At 43.7% G+C, this 20,586-nt stretch overlaps 1 protein-coding gene and 1 long non-coding RNA gene across 3 annotated transcripts in view; one reads left to right on the top strand and one right to left on the bottom strand.

Annotated features, from left to right (window-relative positions):
- Positions 1-20,586, top strand: part of LOC111979369 (eukaryotic initiation factor 4A-II-like) — a 336,073-nt gene that overhangs the window by 207,022 nt on the left and 108,465 nt on the right. The window lies entirely within an intron of this gene.
- On the bottom strand, positions 19,158-19,974 carry LOC139029356 (uncharacterized). Of its 2 annotated transcripts, none has more exons than XR_011481669.1 (2): positions 19,717-19,974; positions 19,158-19,629 (listed from the first exon to the last, which is right to left on the bottom strand). It is a non-coding gene; the product is annotated as an uncharacterized lncRNA (long non-coding RNA). The 2 variants fall into 2 exon arrangements; XR_011481670.1 differs by having other exon boundaries at positions 19,676-19,974.

Raw genomic sequence — 20,586 nt, forward strand, 5'->3', positions numbered from 1 at the left:
ATATATATATATATATATATATATATATTCAAACCACAGGAGGTTGGTGGCACCTTAATTTGGGAGAACGGGCTCGGGTAATATACAGTATATGTATATATATATGTATGTATATGTCCACCAGGATGGCACAGTAAAGCTCAGCGGAGGTGCGGGCGATGCCAACTGCTGCCAATCTGGTCAAACATTCCCAGTGGGTGGCACCTTGGCAGCAGCTCTGCTTCAGGACACCGGTGATCAACAGCACCACGTTCTCAATCATGTAGCTGTAGCATGGAGACAAGGACAGATGGGGGAGAGTGTGGGCCTAGTTCCAATTCATTTCAAATGCTTCCGTCCCTTCTTTCCTACTGCATTCCCTGATTTTAACAATTTATCTGCTACGGTTTGATGGGTGTATGTGATATAATGGAAATATTGCCTTCATTTATCCAATCACATACAGATCAGTGATGACCTCAATGAAGGAGGAACGTAAGGATACATTTGAGAAATTCAACATTGCTAATGCAGGAGGCTGCTAAAGGGAGAACGGCTCATAATAATGGCTGGAACGGAGCAAATGGAATGGCATCAAACACCTGGAAACCAGTCATTACCACGAGCCCGTTCTCCCAAATTAAGGTGCCACCAACCTCCTGTGGTTTGAATACCCTCATACCAACTATTGAGCTTCAACGAAGCTAGTGAATAGTAAGGTGTAAGTAGTGTAGGCAGCTCTATTCCTGCGGGTTGAATATCAAACCAAACAGGAGCACTGAACCCACTGAATCTAAATACCTACATGTTTTATTATAATATATGCCATTTAGCACACACCTTTATCCAAATTATAGTTATGCTTGTATACATTTGTTATGTATGGGTGGTCCCATGAATTAGACCCACTATCCTGGCGATGCAAGCGCCATTCTCTACTAACTGAGCTACATAGGCCCGTGGAAAGAATGTAGTCACGTTTCAATGTAACACCAGAGAAGATTCAATGATGGCCAGATTTAAACTCAGCAAAAAAAGAAACGTCCTCTCACTGTCAACTGCGTTTATTTTAAGCAAACTTAACATGTGTAAATATTTGTATGAACATAACAAGATTCAACAACTGAGGACTGAACAAGTTCCACAGGACATGTGGCTACAGAATATGGAATTAACTGTTCCTGAACAAAGGGGTCAAAATCAAAAAAGTAACATCAGTATCTGGCTGTGGCCACCAGCTGCATTAAGTACTGCAGTGGCACTCCTCCTCATGGACTGCCACCAGATTTGGCCAGTTCTTGCTGTGAGATGTTACCCCACTCTTCCACCAAGCACCGCAAGTCCTGGACATTCTGGGGGGAATGGCCTCTTAGCCCTCACCCTCTTGATCAACATGTCCCCAGACGTGCATCAATGGGATTGGAGGATCCGGGCTCTTCGCTGGCCCACTGGCAGAACACTGAACATTCCTGTCTTGCAGGAAATCACGCACGAGAACGAGCAGTATGGCTGGTGGCATTGTCATGATGGAGGGTCATGTCAGATGAGCCGCAGGCAAGGGTACCACATGAGGGAGGAGGATTGTCTTCCCTGAACGCACAGCGTTTGAGATTGCCTGCAATGACAAAAGCTCAGTCCCGATGATGACTGCTTGACACACCCCCCAGACCATGAAGGACCCTCCACCTCCCAAATCGACCCGCTCCAGAGTACGGCCTCGGTGTAACGCTCATTCCTTCGACGATAACGCGGAATGCCGCCATGCACCCCCTGTGAGACAAACGTGACTCGTCAGGAAGAGCACTTTTTTTGCAGTCCTGTCTGGTCCAGCAACGGTGGGGTTTGTGCCCATGAGGCGACGTTGTTGCCGTGATGAGTCTGGTGAGAACCTGCCTTACAACAGGTTACAAGCCCTCAGTCCAAGCCTCTCTCAGGCCTATTGCCACAGTCTGAGCACTGATAGAGGGATTGGCGTCCTCTCGGTGTAACTCGCGCAGTTGCTGTTGCCATCCTGTACCTGTCCCGCAGGTGTGATGTTTGGATGTACCAATCCTGTGCAGGTATTGTACATGTTGTCTGCCACTGCGAGGTTGATCAGCTGTCCGTCCTGTCTCCTTGTAGCGCTGTCTTAGGCGTCTCACAGTATGGACATTGCAATTTATTGCCCTGGCCACATCTGCAGTCCTCATGCTCCTTGCAGCATGCCTAAGGCACGTTCACGCAGATGAGCAGGGACCCTGAGCATCTTTCTTTTGGTGTTTTTTCAGAGTCAGTAGAAAGGCCTTCATTAGTTCCTAAGTTTTCATAACTGTGACCTTAATTGCCTACCGTCTGTAAGCTGTTAGTGTCTTAACGGCCGTTCCACAGGTGCATGTTCATTAATTGTTTATGGTTCATTGAACAAGCATGGGAAACAGTGTTTAAACCGTTTACAATGAAGATCTGTGAAGTTATTTGGATTTTTACGAATTATCTTTGAAAGACAGGGTCCTGAAAAAGGGCCATTTCTTTTTTTGCTGAGTTTATATATATTTTTTACATTTTACCTTTATTTAAYTAGGCAAGTCAGAACAAATTCTTATTTACATTGACGGCCTACCCCGGCCTAACCCGGACGACGCTGGACCAATTATGTGCCTCCCTATGGGACCCAATCACAGCCAGATAGCAGAAAGAGGAAGGAGAGGTGAATCAAAATTAGTAGTAGATTTGATGCTATAAGGTTACTGGCATACATGTACTTAGTCAAGGAAGGTGTAGAGACGCAGGCAGGCAGACAGACACAGACGGACAAGACAGGAAGCCAAGACAGCCAGCTAAAGATAGCCTGCCTGCCAGAGGCAAGGAGACAGACAGACGTGAGGTTGTGACAGTGATGTAGTCAAGGAAGGTGTAGAGACGCAGGCAGGCAGGCAGGAAGTCAGGCAAACAAGACAGGCAGACAGACAAGACAGGCTGACAAGACAGGCAGATGTGATTTATTACAACACTCCTACATGATGTAGTCGAGAAAATTGGAAAGGTGCGGCAGGGAGTTAGTGTGTAGGCAGCTTGTTCAGAATGTTCTCTTTCACAGTCAGGTCCTCGTTCCCAGAGGTCAGGAGGCTACCAGGCAGCTTGTTCAGAATGTTCTCTTTCACAGTCAGGTCCTCGTTCCCAGAGGTCAGGAGGCTACCATCGTCTGTACTCTGCAGTTGCAGCTTGATGTCTACATTGAGATATTATTAAACAGACAGAGGTCATATGTGGAAAGGGGATTGAACCATTGAACCATGAGGGTGCCTGGTGGTGCTGGCCACTCCAATAACAAGTCTGAGCACCCCTACGTGTAGTGTAGCAATATTAACTAGAGCACCCCCTTAAGCGTTGAAAATACTCAATTGGTCCAGTCCACAATTTTTGGGACAACCTAAGAGTTAATGTTGGTAAATGATAACAAACCTAAAACTGAATAGTGCTCAATGATAACACATTTTGTCAACGGCAAAGGCATACAATTCTAAATATTTAAAGACACATTTTTAAGATAGTTCTATTTGTCTGTAAAACTGTAAAAGGGTGTTTTATGTCTTTCATAAGTCACATTGGCTTTTGTTTGTCCAAATCTGAAATTCCAGTTAACCTTTGAAGTTAAGAGTTGTCTGACAAATCATCATCATTTTATTCTTAAGACTATAATTGCACATAAACTGCCCATAACTCATTGCTTCCACTGTGTGGAGCTGATGATGATGACTAACAAGGAAACACACACAATTCACACTTCATGACCCACCCACCCACCCACACATCACACAACACACCTCACACACACACACATCACACACACACACACACACACACACACACACCACACACACACACACACACACACACACAACACAACCACACACACACACAACACACACACACACACACACACACACACACACACACAGAACCTTCTACCACAGTTTAGACTGCAATGTGCGAACATCGCATTCCGCTTTACTTAACCAATATATGGATAATTGTGTAATTGCAAACTATAACTACATAAAACTATAATCTAACTATGAGTATGACTATATGTAAAACTATAACTATACACATAACTATCACTATCATTATCACAATAACAATAACTATCACTAAAACTATAACTATAATATAATTATCACTATAACTATAACCATACATAAAACTAGGACTAGGCCTATAACTATAATACAACTATAACTATAATATAACTAAATTAGAGGATGATGCCTCTGGAATTTATACACTGATTGAATAGGTGAAGTTCTGGAGATTGTACACAAAATCACACCAGAGAGTGTTTGCTTCTGGGGATTGTAGTTTTTGCAGGCAGACATTTTGTGATCTGTAGTTCTTGTAGGGGTGGCCATTTTGTGCTTTGTAGTTCACAACCTGGCCATCCCTTAGTGAGAGGGCGGAGCCCGTTTATTAGTTATGCCCTCACATATCTGCCCCCTTCTTTGCCACACATCTCCACCCTAGCTTCGATCCCCTAGGTCAGGCTACCGCAGCAAACTAGGCGTGCATGCGGGATAACCCATCCACATTTCCCATTTCTTTCCCTGCTCTGTGTTTTAAGTCAAAGTGAAATGGTTGGAGACTCAAAAACCACTGCATCACCCGAGCGTTCTTCTCTTTAACCCTATGCATCCAGGTGAGCGGACCATGTTCACTGATGAAGTGTGAAGTGGCGCCCTATCAGGTAATATTTCAGGCTTTCTGGAGCCCACTTTACTGCCTGCGCTTCTTTCTCAACGACTGTGTAGTTGGCCTCCCGTGGTTTCAGCTTCCTGCTTAAAGAGAGGATGGGGTGTTCCACCCCTTTCACCTTTTGGGAGAGCACGGCTCCCAACCCGACCTTAGAGGCATCCGTCTGAACAACGAACTCGCACTCAAAGTCTGGTACCACCAACACTGGATTACAGCAAAGAGCCTCCTGTAATGTCTGGCACCACCAACACTGGATTACAGCAGAGAGCCTTCTGTAAAGTCTGGTATCACCAGCACTGGATTACAGCAGAGAGCCTCCTGTAATGTTCTAAATGCTTTTGTGGCCTTTTCATCCTATTTTACCATGTTTGGCCCTCTGCTTCTAGTCATGTCGGTGAGTGTGGCGGCCACTGTGGCATAATTTGTGATGAACCGTTGGTAGTAACCTGTCAACCCTAGGAAGGCTCGAACCTGCTTCTTATTTACTGGTCTCGGCCATCCTCTAATTGCTTCGATCTTCTTCAGTTGGGGTTTGATTAACCCTCTTCCCACGGTGTATTCTAGATCCTCAGTTTCCTTTAACCCCACGTAACACTTTGCAGGGTTCGCCGTGAGCCTTCCTAAGGGTGTCTAGCACTGCCTGTACCCGGGGCAAGTGGGATTCCCAATCTGGGCTGTAGAGCCCCATGTCATCTAAATAAGCTGCGGTGTAAGCTCGTGGCGGTTTTAGGACTTGGTCCATTAGCCGTTGAAAGGTGGCTGGGGCCCAGTGTAAGCCGAATGGCATGCCGGTGTATTGAAACAAACCGTCAGGGGTTGCAAATGCTGTCTTTTCTTTGGCTCTGGGGTTCAGGGGAATTTGCCAGTAACCTTTGGCTAGGTCCAGGGTCGTAATGTACAGAGCGTTACCAATTTACTCGGGGCATGGGGTAGGCATCAAACTTGGAGATTTAATTTACCTTTCGAAAATCATTACACATTTTTTTTTWAATAATAATTTCTCCATGGTTGGGAAATAATATCATGAGGACGTAACCTCAGTTCGCCCTGGTATCCCTGCAAATACATCTCTGTTTTTCTGGATCAGGGTCTTTACTTCCTGTACTTCCTGCTGGGGACAGTGTAGGTGAAACATGCACTTCTACTGCCTCCTGAGTGGGTGTGGGGTACGTGACGATTAGGGTTTCTCTCTCTCTCCACGGTTTTAACAGGTTTACGTGATAGATCTGTTCCTGGGGGTCGACGACCTGGCTGTCGGATCCAATAATGAACTTCTCCTATTCTCTCCAGCACTTCATATGGTCCTTTCCATGTGGCTAACAGTTTACACTCTACCGTGGGGACCAGCCCCAACACCTTATCTCCCGGTTGAAATTCCCTCAGGGTAGCCTGTCGGTWATAAGTGTGCTGCTGGTACTCTTATGCTTGCCTCATGTGCTCTTTTATTATGGGTGTGACTGTGGCTATCCTGTCTTGCATGGCCGTAACGTGCTCTATAACACTAGTATAGGGGGTGTACAGGTGCTCCCAGGTTTCCCCTGCAATGTCTAAGATTCCCCGGGGGTGCCTCCCATATACCAGCTCAAAGTGTGAAAACCCCAGCTGTGCTTGGGGAACCTCTCCAGCATCAGACACGGCAACATGAAATCCCAGTTTTTCCCATACTTATCGATTACCTTCCTGAGCATTGACTTCAGGGTGCAGTTGAATCTCTCAACCAGCCCCTCCGTCTGAGGATGGTAAACCGATATCCTCAACTGTTTCACCCGCCACAACTTACAAAGGTCCGCCATAAGGCGGGACATAAAGGGTGTCCCCTGGTCAGTAAGTATCTCTTTCGGAATCCCTACCCTGGTGAACACGAGCACTAATTCCTATATTTTTGGAAGCCATCGTCGGAAAGGGAATGTCTTCTGGGTAGTGTGTGGCATAATCTAGGATGACAAGATTGTATTGGTGCCCTCTGGTGGATTTGGGAAGCGGGCCCACTATATCCATTGCTATCCTCTCAAATGGCATTTCAATTATGGGGAGTGGCACAAACGGGCTTCTAACAGCTGGTTGGGGAGCTGTTAACTGGCACTCGGGGCACTCCCCACAATGTCAAGCCTCTTCAGCCTGAATCCCTGGCCAGTGAAACCTCCTCAAAATCATGTATCTGGTTTATCAATACCAAGGTGTGTCCCCAGAATCTGCCCATGAGCTAAGTCCAGTACTGTTCTCCGGTACCGGGTGGAGACCAACAACTGTTCCACTACATCGACCCCTAGTTTGGCCACTTTGTACACCAAACCCTTTTCCATGATGAAGTGGGGGAAACTATTAGGCATCGTGTCGTCATTTATGGGGGTACCATCTACGACCTGCACATCTGTTCTGGCTTGCTGCAGGGTTGGATCCTGGATCTGGGCCATACGAAATTTATTCAGGGAGCCGGCCAGGCCTGTTGGTTCTAGATAGTCCCTCTCTGTGCCCTCTGGCGCCAAATCAACCCCGGCTCCACTAGTACTGGGCTGCTCATTATGGACGGTGTCTGCCCTTTATTCCTCATCCTCCCATGAGATTGGTCCCTGGAGACCTTCTCTTTTCTTGGCTTTGGTTGAGGGCTAGATCCTACTGCCTGCTTGGTCAGGGGTTTTGGATTCTCAAATATGCCGTTCTTTTGGCCTAACCTCGCAAAGTTAGCAAAGTATCTACCCAGTATTACATTGTACGGCATCGTCGGGACCACACAGAATTCATAATCCAGCAAGCCATCCTCACTTTGTATGCTCACTACGGCAGTGGGGTACGGGCGTGTATCACCATGAATGCACGTAACACTGACGTTCTGATTTTTATCCAGTTTATGAGTCGGCACTAAGTTTGCTACAACCAAGGTTAACATACTGCCAGAATCAAGCAGGGCGGCCACCTCTTTCACTTCAACCTTCACCAAACACATGTATTCATTGCTTGGTCTTTCAAGTACAGTGGTTACCACAGGACATGCATATAATATGTCAGTTTCTTATTTTTCACCGATGTTACATTGCATTGGCTCCTCTTTAATTAATAGGGAGGAGAAGGTCATTGAGCGACTGTCCTTTATGTTACAGCAAACAGTTAAACACAATYCTATCCTTTCCRTTGTGATGCACAATATGGTGGGGTATAAACCAGGACTCAGGAGATTGTTCAGCTATCTTGGGTGGCACCAGTGACACGTTTCCTGCCGTCTGCAGCTTCTTTAWCTCCTGGCAGTACACCTCAGCGCGTTTTGGGTGCTACGGTGTCTTGGCAGTACAGCTTCCTTTGGCGCGTCTAGAGTTGCATCATTGCCTCCACAAAGCAGGGGTGTAGCATAGCGCTGAACGCCATCAACTTCTATACTAGAGGTGGATGTCTGGATTTATGGCTTGCTGGTCTTGTTTCAATCGAGGCGTCAACTTTTCGCTCACATAGGGAATGGTATTGATCTGMCAAAGTACACACTGGCTGTATGGGTATCAGGAGGTGAGGCATGTCTGAACCAATCAGCAGCGGAGGTTGAGCTTGGTCCACCAGTGGCAAACGAAGCTTACGGAGGTGGTCAAATCGCCTTTGGAGAGCTGCTACTGGGCAGGAGTGTTCGGAACGGCCTACGTTGTTTGCGGTGAATGCCTGCCGTATCCGATACTTCTTAAAAGGTTTGAGCAGGGGGGACACATCAAGGGTAACACATCAAGGGTAACTGAGGCACCTTGCAGTTGCACAAGGGCTTGTCGACCTGTCCTGAGGGTGAGGGTCTCAGGCTCAGAAGTGAGGTTTATTTGTTGAACAGCCTGTGGCAGGACGATGCTACGCTTCGAGCCATCGTTGAGCACAACGTATGTCTCCAGGGATCGGTCACCATTGTGAAGTAAGACTTTCACGACCTTCAGCAATTGATTGGGTCTGTCCAGATATACCTTGGTCGTAGGGACACTCACCATGAGAATGCTTTTCTTGTTTTCCTGAATGGCGTCATGAAGTATCGTTAGGTGCTGCTGTTTACATGTCTTGCAGGATTGTCTGAAGGTGCAAGCATCAGCTTTATAGATTCGTCCACACTTCTAACACCTTTTTACATTCTTTATCCACTTGATTATCTGTCCTGTGTTTAGTTTCTTGAACTCTTCACGTTAGTTGAGAAAGTGTTCTTTATTGTCACAGTGGGGACAGAATGGCTTGGGTTTGGATTTCTCCTTCGATTGAGCAGGCTCCTTGGGGTTTGGTACTTCACTTGCGTTGAAGAGGATTGAAGCAGATTTCTCCTTCTGTCTCGTCGAGGCACGGTGGTCAACCTTGAACGGCTTAGGCATGTCACATTGATAGAGGGCTGCGGCTCTGCTTGATATGCGCTTAGTCCAGGACGTCTTCTGCAACCAGACTGCCAAGTAGTGCAGGGTGTATGTCTGGTCCGTGCCAGTCCTGAGGATGCCGCGATCGAAGCAGTACTCAACGAATTCATCCCGGAAGCTCTGTGGCATCTTGCTCAAGAGCCAGTCGATGTGGGATCTGAGCTCATAGCGGTTCTACCCCTCAAGGGTCCTGAGCATGCCTATCAGTGAGTGGATAGACAGAACAAAGGAGTCGAAGGCTTCTGCATCTCCGAACCTGACAGCGAGGGAGTTTAGGATGGTGCTAGCTCACACTGGACGAGTTGGCGGAGCTGACCGTACTTGTCCTGCAGGCTTGTAAGGCAGCAATGTAAGGTCTCGGGTCGTGCATGTAGGCGTTAGCGAGCTGGACTGCACTCTATAGTTTCAGGTGGGCCAGGAGCACTTTATACTTATACCGCTCATTTAGGTGTCTGTGACTGCTCAACAGGTCATCTAGGGCCATCTTGAGTATGGCAAAGTCACTCTCTCTACCACTCTTGAAGTAGGGCAATGACGGCTTCAGCATGCCATATGATGAGGCAATCAGCTGATCTGTGATAAGTGGCGGAGCAGGCTCTGGGTAGGGTGCCATCTGTCCCGGGCCATGTTATGGTGCTGCTGGATTGGGATAGGACACGCCTAAGCCTGGATAGAAGCCTGGTGCTGCTGGAGCTGAATAAGTCATGCTTTGCCCCGCAGGTATGTAGGGTTCACCTGGAACAGGGTATGGTGCAAATCCTGGTGCAGGATGTTACGCTGCAGTTGCTGGTCCAGGGTATGGAGCCACGGGAACTGGAGCTGGGTGAGGAACCACACGAGCTGGAGCAGGGTGCAGAACCACAGGAGCTGGAGTAGTGTGCAGAACCACGGGAGCTGGAGTAGGGTGCAGAACCACAGGAGCTGGAGCAGTGTGCAGAACCATGGGAGCTGGAGCAGGGTGCAGAACCACGGGAGCTGGAATAAGGTGCAGATCCACGGGAGATGGAACAGGGTGCAGAACCAAGGGAGCTGGAGCAGGGTGCAGAACGACGGGAGATGGAGCATGGTGCAGAACCAAGGGAGCTGGAGCAGGGTGCAGAACCACGGGAGCTGGAGCATGGTGCAGAACCATGGGAGCTGGAGCATGGTGCAGAACCACGGGAGCTGGAGTTAAGTGCCTCAGGTAGGCAGGGAGAAGACGATGTGAGTCTTCATAGGCCCTGCCTCTTTCTCCTAGGTTGGCGTTTTGTGGTTGTGTCAGTGAGTCAGACACAAAGCTGCCACATGATTCATCAGACGGTGCTGGTGAGGGGGCTCATCTGACTGAGTCATCTGGGGTCTGGCTGCATCAACATCTTCATCCTTTTCTTTAAGAAATTATATGACAAGCTTTGCTAGCTCTAGCACATCAGCTACCTTCTGTAGATGCCGCCTGTTCAGTTGTGTAGCTATTGCTTCTCGGGCCTGGTGAGCTTCCTTCTGTCGACGCTGAGCTTCTTCCTGTTGTCGCTGAGCTTCAGCTACTATGCGTCGACACTCTACGTCAACGTTGTGATCTTGCTCTAGCTGAAGTTGGAGGTCATTAAACGCCATGAGCTTCATTCTTTCCTCCAACATAGCTGCTTGGAGGTCGGATAGGTCTGGGAATCGGCTCACTGATGAGCGGGCACTATATCTGGATCTGTCAGCACTCCTCTCTGTTCGGATGTCTTCTTGACTACTATAACTGTAAATATAACTATAATATAAGTATAACTATCACTATCACAATACCTATAATTATCACTATAATATAACTATAACTATACATACAACTCAATGGGTTATAGAGCATACTTGATAAACAAAGATTTCCACCATACAGAGACCTAAGCTTATGGGGTGGGCAACTCCAGTCCTCGGGGGCCAGATTGGTGTCAAACTTTTTCTCCATCCCTAGAAAACACAGCTGATTAATCAAATTGCGTTCAAACTGAAGATCATGCTTAGTTGATCATTGGAGTCAGGTGTGTTAGCTGGGGCAAAACTGTGACACCAATCAGGCCCCCGAGGACTGAAATTGCCCACCCCTGCGTCTAGTGTGTCACAGGTTGTGGTAGTCGGGCCGAGTCAATATCCCGGCCTTCAGTCCTCGTACCAGCCCCTCCAAGTAGCCACGGTCCGTCCACATTGAAGCTCAGCTCTGGACACAGCGATATTCTCCCAAACGACAAGATAGTTCATCTTACCCTCTCTTCTTATTCTTCTCACAGCTTTGACTCTTTCTCTCTTCCAACTTCCCCCTTTTCTTTCAATGACTGATGATCAGATAATTCTCTCTTCCTCTTTGACACGTAAGAATTTCCTTGCCTCTTAACTATTTATATATGTTTTATAAATTGACTATATCAGCATACCGTCAAAAATATATAAGGTAGTGTATATGGGTGATTTTGCAAATACGGGCCTTTTTTATGTCTAAGGGTTAAATTTTTACATCCATTAAGTAAAGACTAAAATAACCTTCAACTCTTTTTTTCAGCTTTCAATATGTTTTTTTTATCTTGTTTTCTAAAGCATTTCATGTCTTGATTTCAATGTTTTTGTCCTATCTCACACCCAGACTTTTGACATTCTGCTATGTATTACACTTACAAAAGTCCTGATAATTATGAAATATTTAACGCACTTCTTAAAGATAGAGTCAAAGAAATGGAAACGATATACATATTAGATGTGCATAAGCCATTTGTTACTTTTTTTACACAAAATACAGTTGTCTCTAACTATTGTGTCATTACCAAGACAACAAGCAAATAGGTTTGTGTACTTGGTTACCATGGATATGAGAAGTGACAGTGGAGAACATGGATGTCATGGAGGGAGATTCAAATGTTGATGCTGGGAAATGATAGAAAAATAAAGGTAAATATGACTTGAGAATATAATATTGTATGTTATTACCAAATAGACTAGAATTTCATCAAATGATGTTAGATTTTTTTAAATTCTGTTTTAATTATGTGTATTTAGGATACATTGTATGCTAGAATCCCTGCTATTTGTGACCAAATACTGTAAAAATGTAATTCGTAACATACGTCATTACCACCACATAATGAACTGTGATGGTAAGGACAGAATGTGGTGGTAATGACTAAATGTATTAGTTAATAAATTCTGACTTAGCTTAAGACCTGAAAAGACACATAAATTACATACATGATCATGCTTAAGTTGAAATTGAACACTTATTTGCTAAATAAGACCATAACATTTTGTATTATGTTAGAATGACTTGAGTGATTTTGATGTCTATTTTTGTGACTTACTATGGTTATTGCTGACTTTAATTCATTATTTAGATTTCTTTCTATAAGATGCCCACTAAATCAACCAAGGAGAGGAAAAGGACAAATATAAACAAAATCAAACAAGACTCTATAAGATACCAGGAGTATCTTAAGAAACAAAAAGAAAGTGGTGAACTGAAATCCATCTCATATCTTTCCCAGTGAGAAAAAAGGGGGAAAAGGAGGCCATGGAAACCAAAAAAACAGAAGATCAACTATCCAGAAAAGAATGGTTATGGAGTCATACCTGTCAAGGAACACATCACCTCACTCACCTGAAGTTCTACAGCTACAGAACGATGATCTACCTGCCCCTCAAATGGCACAGGATTTCCCATCCTGTTCAAACTCATAAACACCAAGACAGAGAGGCCGTAGAAAGGTGAAAAAAACAGATCCAAAGTCTACAGGGATCTATGTATGGCCAATATGAAGTTGAAGGCTGCAAAAAGAAAACGGAGAAAGTATTAAAAAATATATATGATAGATTGTCAGAGAAGATCCGGATTTTGAATTCCCCCAGAACAAAAACAAAAAAACAAATGCGGTCAAAGCCACAGAATCAGAGAAAAATACTTTTGTTACATAATACCATCATCTCAGAGCTGCGAGAGAAATACCAGAAGCAACAGAGTGCAAAAGACCAACAAGTGATATCCAAGGTTTTGGCTGGGAAAATACTGAAAAAGCACTGCATGGTGAAAATGGCACAAATAGAATTTGAATTCTCTGCAAAGACAATGCGGGCAAACAACAAACGGCCAACCTGTCTGAAGTACTCAAGAAAGAGACATTTGAATGCAATCACCCCAGCAATAGAATATTAAATAAAAAGGTTATTTGAACGTGATGATAACAGTCAAGCATCAAAAGGAAAAAGGGAAACATTGACAAGACACAAGAATAAAATGCAGAAGAGATACCTGAACGACACACTGGCAAAACTCCATCAGAAGTTCAAGATAGAATTACCAGAGGTCAAGCTGTCATACACAGAGTTCACCAAAAGACGTCCCTTTTGGATTGTCCATCCACCAGTGAAAGACAGGTAGACATGCCAATATTAGACACATGCCAACCTTCAGTTCATGGCAGACAAGTTGTTATATCACAAAGAGCTCCAGACTTCCTCTTTTGATGGTGGACARCAAACATGGTGGTTTGAGTGGAAAGGCAGAAGAGAGAGAGAGAGAAGGAAACAAAAGATGGAACAAAAGACAAGTTTACTGTCCATTTGACTGTAAAGGAGAAGGTGTACGGTACCCTTCAAACTCTACTGGAAGACTTTACATCCAATGTGAAGAACACACTTGGGAAACATGTCTTCAATATCAGACATCACTATTCCACATTAAGAAGTCTCAGAAAACATCTTATAGAAGTTAAGTTAATCCTTCATGTGGATTTCACAGAGAACTACCTGTGCGTGTATGCCTCTGAAATACAGGCGGTGTATTTTGGTGACTCTCACCAGCAGACAACACTTCACACTGGGGTTGTATACACTAAAGAAGGTGTTGTGTCAGTGTGATCAGTCAGCTCATCAATGCATCATGACCACTCGGCATGACGCATCAAAAGTCCTCTCCCACCTCCACGAGTTGAATCCATCTGCCACTGTACTCCATATTGTGTGTGATGGACCAACCACACAGTACAGATCCAAGAAGAATTTCTTCAACCTGAGCACAATTCCATTTCAACTGGGGTTTCAGTTCAGTTTCACCTGGAATTCTTGGTGGCTGGACATGGGAAAGGTCCTGGGGATGGATCGGTGCAGCTGTGAAGAGAAAAGCTGATTCCATATTGGCAAAAGAAAAGGACCTTCCGAACGGACAAGTGTTCTACGAGGACCTTTCCAAAGAGCAGTCAAATGTGAAGCTCTTTTACGTCACAGAGCAAGAGATTGAGGAAATGGATCCCCTGCTACCAGATTGTCTCGAGAGGATCCGTGGAACAATGAAAATACACCAGGTAATATTGATCATGTAAAACTATAGATTTGTAATGACAAAATGTAGATCAAACTGTAGATTTTCAAATCATTCTTTATCTTTTCATTATGTTAACACTTTCAGTAAACACTTAAATTACTCAACAAAATGTGTTAGAGATTTCCTGTATGTTCATCAATTTAAGAAATCTTCTATGTGTTTACAGATCGTTCCTGCCGTTCCAGAACAAATCACATGGAGAGTTCTAAGTTGTTTCTGCTCAACTTCACATCTATGTAATTGTTWTGGCCCACAGACCATGATAATTCAAYAAACAGAGGCAGAAAGCAAAACCTTCCACTTCCACTTGCACAGCACCACAGCCATCTCCTAGCTCAATACAGCCCATTGCCGACATACATGAGGGACTGATTGGAAAGTGGTGTGTTGTGAAATATGATGAAGACCCTTACCCTGGTATTATACAAGATGTTGATGCAGAGAGCTGTGCTCTAGTCAAAACGATGAGTCGTGTGGGAGCCAACCGATTATTTTGGCCAATGAGAGAGGACATTGTATGCTTGGGCTTTTCTCTGAGCCTCATCCAGTGACAAAACAGCATATGATGCTTGATGGCGCAGTCTTAGAAGACATTTGCTCTCTTGTTAAGCAATAGAGAGCATTAAGGGCTAAYCTTGAGTGAGCACACACCTGTCTCATGAGTCTCAATCAATAGACTGCAACCAGTGAACAATAATTTGTTTCATTTCAACCAGTGTTTCCAACCTTGTACATGTATTTCTGCCTCATGCTTTGAATCCTAAAATTGTTCTAAAAGATGCTTTAAGTTCTTGAGGCATGCAGACTTTGTGTTTTGAGGTTTTGAATGGTGTGTTCTTTGTCTTCAATAAAATGAAACATGTACAACTGTGACATTAAAATGTTTAATGGTATTTTTCATCAGTTGTTTAATTTGAAATGTAATTTCCACCACACTCTGTCATTACCACAACGCTAAGTCATTACCATCATGGTACATATTTTTGAGGAAAAGGTGTATTCAATTACAATTGATATTGATGATTTTTCCCATAAGTGAAACTTATATGCTTGTTCTTAAGATAATTCTGAAAATAATGTAAAATATAAACATTTTGATGTGGTAAATACATGTTTTTGAGTATCATCAAGGCATATATGGACTTTTAGACATGACAATGATGAATACATATCAATAAGAACATTTCTAAATAGTAAAAAAAGCATAATTTAACAAAAATCTTCTAAAATGTTCTATAAAATACCTAAAGCAAAATTTCTGTAATTTCCTTTCAACTAAAATAGCACATTTTATGACATGGTGGTAATGACATTTCCCCTCTGGTATTTAGGGAAACCGATAAAAATCTTTATATTCTTAAATAGTATGTTCTCAGCCACTATTGGAACTTTATTCCAGAATGAAGAAAATATTCCGGTAGATAAAAAGCAGTTTCAAGCGGTTTCATTTTCAAAAACATTTAACATCCAAAAGTGCCTGTATTTGCAAAATCAACCATATGCAGATGTTCATGCAGGTTAACTTTAACTGCAGAAACATGTGAGCAAGATAAGAGTGATGTTTTTAAAGAGGCTGTAAAGAAATTGTGCCTCCGGGGATGCTTTTGAGCGAAAAGAGGTCAACTAAATGGACATAAATATTGCTGGACAGAATGGGGCTCACCTCCCCACACCCATGAGTAATAGCATATTGTTTTACTAAACTTAGGATTTGTGTGGTTTGCAGTAACAGAAAACAGAAAATATTTTTTTTAAACATCCACAATACTGAAGTAAAAAAAWAATAATCTCATGTCAACTCTGGGGTCGATCAAGGGGAAAACACTGTTTTCATCACCTGACAGACAATTTTAGCAGAGTCATATAATGACCTCTGACCACAAAGCTTAACAACAGAAGAAAGAAGTAACAAGACTATTATTTATATTCTCTCTCAGTCTTTAAGATTCATAAACTTTTCTCTAAACCATTGCATGTCATTTTCAATTGGAAATTGGACCAAGATGCGAGCCACACACACAGATCTGCATGGTTGTCTAGTTAGCATTTGTCCTGAGGGAACAATTTGACACATACATCTTGAGTGAATAAATCTTGAAGTTACAGTAATGAGAGGAATAAGAGTAATGGCGTGGAGCCTGCGGTCTCTGTTCTCTTGGTGAATGTATCACTGTGTGAACCAGCTCTCTGCGAGGTATGTGTGACTAATAGAATGAAAGCGTACCCAAACACGCTTCAGCCCAGTTTGAACAAAAAGGGGAATCAGGTGCTCAATCGAGGGACTTGATAATGTGTGACTGTGTGTGACTGTGTGTACTTCATGCCTATCCGAGAGTACACCTCTGGACTACACTTTGATGATTTTACACTGTACTGTGTGTGTGTGTGTGTGTGTGTGTGTGTGTGTGTGTGTGTGTGTGTGTGTGTGTGTGTGTGTGTGTGTGGTGTGTTGTGTGGTGTGTGTGTGTGTGTGTGTGTGTGTGTGTGTGTGTGTGTGTGTGTGTGTGTGTGTGTGTGTGTGTGCGCGTGTGGTGTGTGTTCTGTGTGTCTCTGTTGTCTCTGTGTGTCTGTGTGTCTCTGTGTGTCTGTGTCTCTGTGTGTCTGTTGTCTGTGTGTCTGTGTGTGTGTGTGTCTGTGTCTGTGTGGGGGGGGGGGGGGGGAATCTTGAATGACTCTCCTTCCACTGTAGCTAAAGGGACTGGTTACAGGCTACTGTCAACGTCTACTCCCGCTCCCCCCTCTCCGGTGCTCGACTTCGCCGGTCTACTAGCCACCGGTCCTGGCAACCCAGCTACATTCACGTGGATCATTTTTTTGTTATCATTTATTACAACTTATTCTCTATTCAGAGCCGTGCACTAGCCAATCAGGCTGGCTTAAAATATATATCAAATGAAATAAATGAATTTGATTTGTCGTTTGTATTGTCTCCTGACTAATCGGAAATGTAGAAAAATGCAGGAGGTTCCTGGGATCTAATTGGGGTGCTTCCAATCCTTATATATGTCTCTATCGTCTGACTGAGCTGCACACCCGCTTCTGACTGAGCTGCACACCCGCTTCTGACTGAGCTGCACACCCGCTTCTGACTGAGCTGCACACCCGCTTCCAGGAGGATCCATATGGAATAATGAGAGCAGCAGCGGCCTGTCTGCCAGCGTCTAGGATTACTGAAAGAATCACTGCTGGACCCATGCAATCACTATCATGTCTCTGATGAGAATGCTGAATTAACCGTGTTTATTCAGCAACTGCGTCGGAAAGTTGGGGGGAGGTCAGGAATTCAAATCCCTGGACATTTTCCCTCACATCAATAGACTACTAAAGACCATCATCACCCTTCCAGTGACTTTATGTAGTGTTGAGAGACGACTCTCCGCTACAGGCCGTATCAAGAAATCAATCAGATCGTCTCAACAATCTAGCCCAGTTGTTCTTCGAAAAGGGAACTCAGTGACTATGATGCAATAATCTCCACCTTCAACACCAATCCTAGGCGTCTAGGCCGTGTGCTTTAAAACGTGAAACACACMAGAAATGTTACTCCTGAATATTTACTGTTCATAGGATGTAGCCTCATGTTTTCATGTCTACCCTGGTAGGCTTATATGTGTTGGATTCAAAGTGAGCTTCTGTATTCATACCCGCCATGATATTAGGCTATGTATGATCATTTCATATTTTCATGCCTATACAGTAACGTTTGCTCATTTAAAGTGAGCTATTCATTTCATACCCGCCGTACAGTTCAAGGTATAGGCCTAAAGTGTTGGTATGGTATTGTGTGTCACAGTTTTAATATGGTGAACAGTGTGCACCTTTGGGCTTAATGAAAACCCTTTCAGGGCATTCTATTCTTCCTTGCTTCTTTGTGCAATAAGCTGTTTGCGCATATTCCAATCCAGTGGCGAGCTGATGTCCAGCAGGACCAATGGTCCTGAATCTACCTGTTGTTCTGTACTGTAGATCGCTCCTTTAACTGGGAATGGCCGATCTGATCTGATAATATATGTTGATTATTTCATGACACCACATGAAATAAGGTTAGACTGTCGGACTGAACACTTCATCCATTATCTGTATTTTGTGACAATAACATTTTTCCAATTTTATCACTTGTCTGCTGCTGTAAAATCTTTCATATTTTTTTGTTTGTTTCTTTGTTTGTTTTTCTCTCTGAGTATTGGGGCGGCAGCGTAGCATAGTGGTTAGAGTGTTGGACTAATAACCGAAAGGTTGCAAGTTCAAATCCCTGAGCTGWCAAGGTACAAATCTGTCGTTCTGCCCCTGAACAAGGCAGTTAACCCACTGTTCCTAGGCCATCATTGAAAATAATAATTTGTTCTTAACTGACATTAAAAAAGGTTAAAAATAAAATGGAGGTTCTAGACATGTTGTGTGTTTCCTTACTGTTGTACTCAGACAGTCTGCCTGCTTTGTCAGCAGTGTTGTAGTTCGCACTGTGGTATTTTTTGGTTACATTTATCCTGTATTATGTTTTAAATAATCCAATGTGATGCACAAATTTTCACTTAAATATGTCAGGTATTTTTGCCGGAAAATGTTAGCCCAGCCACACAGCTATCCCTGTCTACGCGGCTGACCCAAGCTCTCACTTCCTTTATCCACTTTAATCCACTGGGGAGTTTGCTAGTCATTTCAAAATGTATGTAACCACAGCAGCAAAACCTGTTATTGAGCATACAGCAATATGTTTTGCCAGCAGGGATAACTGGTGAGAATAGCAATAAATAGTAGATGAGTGAGGCTAACAAAGTTATTTATTCAATAGAGAAAATATAGAGAGGATGTTTGTCGAAGTTATTTGATGTTTTTATGGGTTAGCATTGGCTCGACATGACCTACAATCTACAGTAGCAGAGGTGCACAGTTATACAAAAGCAGAATTAATACAGTTATGCAGGAAACGTATACTGTTACATATCCACAACACATCCATACATCGTTTATATACATACATAGAAAATATTGTGGGCCTTGTGATATGTGATGTGTCATTGAACCTATATTGTGGGCCTTGTGATATGTGATGTGTCATTGAACCTATATTGTGTATATTGTGGGCCTTGTGATATGTGATGTATCATTGAACCTATATTGTTGGCCTTGTTGATATGTGATAGTGTCATTGAACCTATATTGTGGGCCTTGTGATATGTGATGTGTCATTGAACCTATATTGTGGGCCTTGTGATATGTGATGTATCATTGAACCTATTTGGTATATTGTGGCCTTGTGATATTGTGATCATCATTGAACCTATATTGTGGGCCTTGCGATATATTGATGTATCATTGAACCTATATTGTGTATATTGTGGGCCTTGCGATATTGATGTGTCATTGAACCTATATTGGTGTTTATTGTGGGCCTTGTGATATGTGATGTGTCATTGAACCTATATTGTGGGCCTTGTGATATGTGATGTGTCATTGAACCTATATTTGTGGCTTGTGGATATGTGATGTGTCATTGAACCTATATGTGGGCCTTGTGATATGTGATGTGTTTATGAACCTATATTGTGGGCCTTGTGATATGTGATGTTCATTGAACCTATATTGTGTAATTGTGGGCCTTGCGATATTGATTGTCATTGACCTATATTGTGGCCTTGCGATATGTGATGTTCATTCATTAGGTCCAAAACATTTAAGCATATATCTGTGTAGTATGTCCATGTTTTTGTATCAGTATGTGTTTACCTGTGCAAGTGCATCAGTGTGATGTCTAGCAGTCTCTGTGAGATGTGTATGTGTGAGTGTGTGTGTTTGCCTGTACAGAGTCTCTGGTTCCTCTTGGGGCAGTGCTGGCCCAGTTTCCAACAGTGGCAGTCGTGTGTGTATACGTGGTGAAGAGTTTGTATGGTGTGTGGTGTGTGTGGTGTGTATGTGGTGAAGCGGTGTGTGTGTGTGTGTGTGTGTGTGTGTGTGTGTGTGTGTGTGTGTGTGGTTGTGTGTTGTTGAAGCGGTATGTGTGTGTGTGGTGTGTGTGTGTGTGGAAGCGGTGTGTGTGTGTATGAAGTGTGTGGTGTGTGTGATGGGAAGTGTGTGTGTGTGGTGTGTGTGGTGTGTGTGTGTTGGTGTGTGTGTGTGTGTGTGTGTGTGTGTGGGTGTGTGTGTGTGTGTGTGTGTGTGTGTGTGTGTGTGTGTGTGTGTGTGTGTGTGTGT

This window comes from Salvelinus sp. IW2-2015, linkage group LG19, assembly GCF_002910315.2.
Source record: "Salvelinus sp. IW2-2015 linkage group LG19, ASM291031v2, whole genome shotgun sequence".
Classification (NCBI taxonomy): Eukaryota; Metazoa; Chordata; class Actinopteri; order Salmoniformes; family Salmonidae; genus Salvelinus; species Salvelinus sp. IW2-2015.